The sequence below is a fragment of the Myodes glareolus genome, chromosome 21 (genome assembly GCF_982192425.1).
Source record: "Myodes glareolus chromosome 21, mMyoGla1.1, whole genome shotgun sequence".
NCBI lineage: Eukaryota > Metazoa > Chordata > Mammalia > Rodentia > Cricetidae > Myodes > Myodes glareolus.
In genome coordinates this window covers 54,405,856-54,412,441 of record NC_142046.1, presented here as the reverse complement: position 1 = coordinate 54,412,441, position 6,586 = coordinate 54,405,856, and the positions used below count along the sequence as shown (strand labels likewise).

General features: G+C 44.8%; 1 long non-coding RNA gene across 2 annotated transcripts; it reads right to left on the bottom strand.

The window, feature by feature from the left end:
- Nucleotides 1-2,013: 2,013 nt before the first annotated feature.
- On the bottom strand, nt 2,014-6,248 carry LOC146890396 (uncharacterized). 2 transcript variants are annotated; one of them, XR_014998798.2, is made up of 3 exons: nt 6,022-6,248; nt 3,074-3,203; nt 2,014-2,348 (listed from the first exon to the last, which is right to left on the bottom strand). It is a non-coding gene; the product is annotated as an uncharacterized LOC146890396 (long non-coding RNA). The 2 variants fall into 2 exon arrangements; XR_014998797.2 differs by lacking the exon at nt 6,022-6,248 and adding an exon at nt 3,678-4,446.
- Nucleotides 6,249-6,586: the final 338 nt, after the last annotated feature.

Sequence of the window (6,586 nt, the reverse complement as noted above, 5' to 3'; positions counted from 1 at the left end):
ATTAAGGTATATTCATTGATCTGATTACAAGGAAAGGTCAGTTCAGGCACACTCTCCACTACTGCTAGGATGAACTTCTTTTTCTAGAAGCTACTCAAGCGCCCACAAGCCTTGAGGAACTACATTTTCAGTCCCCTCCACAGGGATCCACGGTGGCTTTGTTGAAATTCGGGAGGTAAGCTTTTCTCTTCAGTGAAATCCATCATTTGTTCTTATAAGCTTACTAGAAGCTGATGTATTATCAATATCTATATCTATCTATGTATCAATATCTATATATAGTATCTGTATACATGGGGATTATGCTGGGCATCATACCCAGGCTTCACATGTACTAGGGAAGAACTACCCACACCCACACTGCTTTTGTTTCTTTAACAAAGGGTGCAGACAATTCTCTCTTCTAAGGTACTTTGGAAGACAACTAAACAGATCCATTCTTCTGGGTTAAAAAAAAAAAACATTGATTTATTTTTATTTTCTGTGTATATGTGTTCTGTCTGTGTATATGTAAGTTCTTGCACCATGTGTGTTTGGTGCCTATGGAAAGGGTATGGGATCCCCTGGGACTGGAGTCACAGAGGGTTCTGAACCACCATGTGGATGCTAGGAACTGTACTAGGGTCCTCTGTGTTGGTAGGTATTTGATCACACTGTGAAACCAAGGTTTGCATTTGCACACATTAAATAAAATTAACCTAGGGTCAGAGGTTGAGTTAGCAACCTGATGACAGAGAGTTATCACAGAGCATCGGAGGACATCCGGAAGAGTTAGCGTGAGACACACTGGAGGTAGCCGGGAGGAATTTGGAGTGGTGTGACTTTTTTTGTTTGGTGGGATGAAAGGAAGCTCACTTTGGGAGACGCGAGCAAGGAGCGAATATTGGCTAGCTGCTGTTCATCCTCTCTGAGAGAGCAGGTTTTCACCCCAGCCTTCAAAACTCGAGTCTTCTATCTATCTATCTATCTATCTATCTATCTATCTATCTATCTATCTATCTATCTATTATGTATACGGTATTCTCAGTATTCTGTCTGCATGTATGCCTGCAGGCCAGAAGAGGGCACCAGATCTCATTACAGATGGTTGTGAGCCACCATGTGGTTGCTGGGAATTGAACTCAGGACCTCTGGAAGAGCAAACAGTGCTCTCAACCACTGAGCCATCTCTCCAGCCCCAAAACTCAAGTCTTATTCATAAATAGAACAATAGAAATTTAGTTAAAGCTACCTTTAGTGGCAGTGAAAGAGTCAGTGCCTGTGAGAATAGAATTCCCACTAGGCTGTGGCCTGAGCAGCCAGGCAGCTACCAGAGCAGCAGGCCAGTAACTGCAGAGTCTCAATTTCCGACTGAAGTAGGAGTAGATTAAGGCACAGCCACTGTGCCAAAGTCAAAACAACACCTCTGGAAAAGGAGCAAATGCTTGTAGCCATTGGGCCATCTCTCTAGGCCCTCCTCTGAGTTTTTAAGTGTCCAGACATAACAATTTTTATAGATTGTAAACTTGTTTTTGACAGGACCATAAACTAAAAATGGAAGCATTTTTAGGCTCCTGATAAAAAAAATAGTCTTTCTATACTCCAAATTTATTTTCAAAGGCCAATTTTCTTTCATTGTTAAACTGTCACTTGACATTAAAGATTAAAGGGGCAGGTGAGGGAACTTTTCCTTTTTCAAACTATTGAATATTTTAGGTAGCACCAGGTGGCTCACTGGTGATGGCTGTTCACCATCATACAGAAGAGCACGTCAGGGCCAGTGAGATTGCTCAACCAATAAGGTACCTGCTACCAAGCTTGAAGCCCCAAGTTTGATCCCTAGGATCCACAACGTAATGGAGAGAACGGCTTCAAGTTGCCCTCTGGCCTACACATGTACACACACACATACACATGCACACACACACACATGCACACGCACACACACACCATAGCATTCAGGCCATGGCATGCACATATGTGCATATAACACAAAATAAATAAATAAAATGCAATAAAAGATGAGCCAGGTAGTGGTGGTGAATGCCTTTAATCTCAGCACTTGGGAGGCAGAGGCAGACAGATCTCTCTCTGAGTTTAAGTTCAGCCTGGTCTACAGAACTAGTTCCAGGACTGCCAGGGCTACACAGAGAAACCCTGTCTTGAAAAGTCAAAAGGAAGAAGAAAAAGATGAGACCATCTGCCATCTTGAAAAAGAAACATCGTCAGTGTGTTTCCAAAATGGCGGCAGCGATGGGCAAGGATACCCTCAGCAGCAGCAGGGTGGGTAAGACCCACTTTGAAGTGAAAAGGCGTATTGTAGTAACCCTGCGGGCCTGGGATAACGTGGTTCAGGATATCTGTGCCACCTGCGGGAACCACACAATGGATCTTTGCATCGAATGTCAGGTTGCTTCCAAAGGGTGGATTGTCACATGTGTGAAGATCTGACTTTACAAACTCCATTTTAAAGGAGGGGCTTCATCTTAAGCTATATAATGAGCAGGGGCTGATCTCAGCTCCAAAAATGTGCTGTGATAGCAGAATTTTAATGAATACCCTGAAAATAGCCAATTACGGAGCTAGGGAGCAGGGCCATATAATATAACAAGGTCCAGATGTTCCTAGGAGGCATCCTGTCCCTGACAATACCTTGTCAGTTATTAATGGCCCTTTGTTAGGTTTTCATGCCCAAAAACTGACCAATGGATTCAAAAACTACCTTACCCTATGCCCTCCTTACCCAATCCCAAGATGACAGGACATGAACCCCCTGATTACGGCGTTTCCCCTTTAAAAGTTCTGCCCTCCCAGGGCTCCCTGCCACACTTCCTGCATCCACCATGCTGGGGTGCTGGAAAGGTGATGGTCTAAACTTGAGTTTGTATATTAAAAACCCTTCATGTGTTGGAAATTTGGCTCCGTGAATTCATTTGGGGACCAGAAACTTGGGCACACAACACATGTAACCAAGCTTTTCAATTCTGCTGCGTCTCTTGCAGGCTTGAAACACAGCAGACGTGACCACTGCACGGTAGAGAGTGGGAATTCCAAAAGGATGGGCACGAGAGAAGGACCTTCCCATGAAGTTTACCTGTTTGTTATTTAGTGACTTGTCTTCTTGTTGATCATAAAGTAGATAAAAACATGATTTTTCTTCTCCTTTGTCTTTGCAGTTCGTTGTTCCTGTAGTCATATTATATTTTGTGTCAAATAAAGTCCAACTGAAGTCCAAAAAAAGAAAGAAAGAAAAAGTTAAATAAAAAAGCATCGGTACATTTTTAGTTCATAAAAATTTTAGGTTTAGCATTTAAACAGACAATAAAAACATTTGTGAAATCTAAATTTTCATAACTATTCTCACTTCATACATTTTACTTTTATTAATTTATTATTCATATTTGGATATTCTAATACTTAATTTTCATGCAATTTTGCGCATATGTCGGTGTGTGCGTGGTTGTGTGGAGGCCAGGAGACACAGCTCAGATGCTCCTCATGAATCCTCTACCCTGGGTTTTGAGGAAGGGTCTCCTGGTGGTCAGGGGTTTGTTAAGCAGGCAAGGCTGGCTGGCCAACGACCCCCCAGGGGCCTGCCTGTCTCGCTCCCCAGTGCTGTGCCTCTGCCACCACAAGCAGCATTGTATGTGGGTTCCTTCTCTTCTCCATACTCTCCCCACTGGCCCACCCTTGCTTACCTCCTTCTCTTCCCCCTTCTTCTTTTCAGGTAGCTTTGCAGGCTTTCACGTGTTGTGCAGGCTGCCCTCCCTCACATTCCTAGGTTCTAGAAATCCCCCTGTCTCAGCCTCCCAAGTATCCAGGACAGTAGGGACACACTGTCACATTCACGGGCCTCAGTTTCTTCATTTGGAATGTGAGAGGGAGGAATCAGATGGTACCCAAATATTTCCTCGATACCCTCCTTCGGAGTCCAGAGAAAGGTGCCCTGAGGCCCAAGGATGCTTTCTTCTCTCCTAGCTCCCCTCTGAGGACAGCTCCGGCTTACACTTTCTGGAGCCGTTTGGTTTGTACACAGACTGCTTTGTTAGGGAATTGCTCTGATTCCTAGAGCTAGCAAGGGCTTGGACAGGAGCAAGATTGTGAAATGCAAACTGAACAGCCTAGAGCTAGATTTCCTCTATCTGCCGTACCTCCAGAGGCAAAATTCCTTCGCCTTCACCACCCCAGGGCCAGATTCCAGGCAACCCAAGAGCACTCCGATGGCTTGATGTCATCTAAAATAATTCAGACTAGCAACTTCTAAACTGCGCAGCTTCCCTTGCCCATGGAAGCCCCAATAAAAGCCCCAACCAAGGTCCTCCTGTCAGTCTTGCCTGCTCTGCGTCCTGTCCGCTCCGTGCCTGTCCACTAGCCCTGCATGGCAGGTGTTTCCTCTCATCTCTGGGAACTGTGAGTGTAAAACTGGTCCCCTGAGCCTCTTCTGTTTCTCCACAGGCCACACGTGACTGATCGTATCTTAAAAGAATGCACAACAGCCTTCTAGAGCCTTCCCTGAACTGACAGAGCTGCTAAGAAACAAGCCCTGAAAAGGAGAAGGAACGTAAGGAAGAAGTAGGAGGAGAAGCGTTCTGTCCGTGGACTGTAAACACCGGGCAGCAGGGCAGAGGAATGTATTTGTGTCTCCTGTGTGTGCTAATAACTTACACATTGGAATCTGCATTTTTTTTTCTCAGTGTGGTCCTGGCTCTCCTGGAACTCACTTTGCAGACCAGGCTGAGTTCGAACTCAGAGATCTGCCTGTTCTGCTTTCTAACTGCCCAGCGGAATCTGCGAATTTTAAATAGCATTTTGCTGATGTTTCTTCAGGTATGGGTTAAAATTTTGTTACCCTTTCTATGTCCCTAGCAAAAGATCTGTCAAGATTTCTATCCTAGGTCGTCATGGGGATGAGTTGGTTCATTTAAGTAAGCATTAACTGGTAGCCTTCCTTTGATTCCTCTTTTATGCTCACCTTGCCCTGATTTTCTCTCATCTCTAATTCTTCACAGTGCTCTGGGGATAATGTTCTCACCTCCTTAAATATTTATCTTAGAATGTAAACATTTTATTTATTATTTTTACACACATATCTGTTTACCATATTCATGCAGTGCTTACATAGGCCAGAGGAGGATTTTGGATCCCCTAGGACTGGAGTTACAGATGGTTTGAGCTGCCATGGGGGTGCTGGGAATCGAACCCAGAGCCTCCAGGAGAGCAGCCAGTGCTCTTAACTACTGAGTCATCTCTCCAGCTCCCTTGTCATCCAGAATACCCCTGTTTTAACAGCATCCTCATATTTAAAAAAATAAGTGAAGGGCTGGAGAGATGGCTCAGAGAACTGGCTACTCTTGCAGAGGGCCCAGGTTCAGTTCCCAGCACCCATACAGTGGCTCGCAACCATCTGTAGCTCCAGTTCCAGGGAATGTGAGATCTCTTTCTGACCTCTGCAAGCACCAGGCACGCAAGCGATGCACATACATACATGCAGGCAAAATACTCATAAATATAAAATAAAATAAATATATTATTAATAATAAAAGTAGATGTCAATCGCCATAACAAATAATTTAAAGAAATTTAACCTTGTTTGACCTCTGCAGTGTTCTGTACTTCTGCAATCTTAAAGCATGGAACTAACTCTTCCAAAGCCCTGAGATGAGGGAGACATTTTCTTCAGTGGTACAGCCACTGGTTAGCTGCCCATCTGCCAGTCAATAAAACCTCCCCCAAGACTATGCAAGCAATCATAATTAAATTCAGTGGGTCACAAGAAATGGAAAAAGGAGATGTGTTAGGAGGACACTTGTGTGGAAGAAAGGTTTCACCTCAAGTGGGAGAGGAGAAAACACCCTAGTGAGGATGGATATGATCGTAGTATGTTGTCTACATGTGTGAAACAGGATATGGATGGAGAAAATTGAGAATTCCACAGGAGCTCCCCATGAATATAGGCACCAGGAAGGGTACCCCCACCCCTTTGCTCTGTCACCGTAGGAAGTTTTTACTACTCTCTGAACATCAGTTGGTGCTGTTTCTCACCGTCTCTTAGAGAGTTGCCTCGTCTGGAGGATGATGTCTGGATACTTTATGCCTTTGACTGTCCGTCGGTCTGTCCAGCCTTCAGCAGGATGCATGGGTTCCTTACTAGTGAGCCTTGGGGTCACGCCACATCAGTCAGCCATCAGTTGTGTAAGCAGAAGGTATGAGCAAAACAAAAGCCTTTGGCATCGATACATAAGTTCCCTAGCTAAAATAAAACAAAGTCCACGTGAGATTGCGGAGGAACCTCCTCCGGACCAGTCTGCCAGCTATGACCTTGTGCTGTGTTCTGTTTATCTGATGGGTTTGGCAGTGTTGGGATCATGTGTGCTAGGCAGGAGCTGTACCACTGGGCTACACCCTCAGGTCCTCACTGACCTAAGGGTAGGGTCTTGTGTGGAGGGGTTACCTAAGCAAATGACGACATCTAAAGCCCTGTATCGTTCTCTCGACACCACCCCTTCATGACCACTGCTCTGGGAATCCAGAAGCTTCTCTTTCTCTTTCATATGAAGGGACCATGTCTCAAATCCCTAGGAGATGCTCTGTCAGTGAACAGGTATGC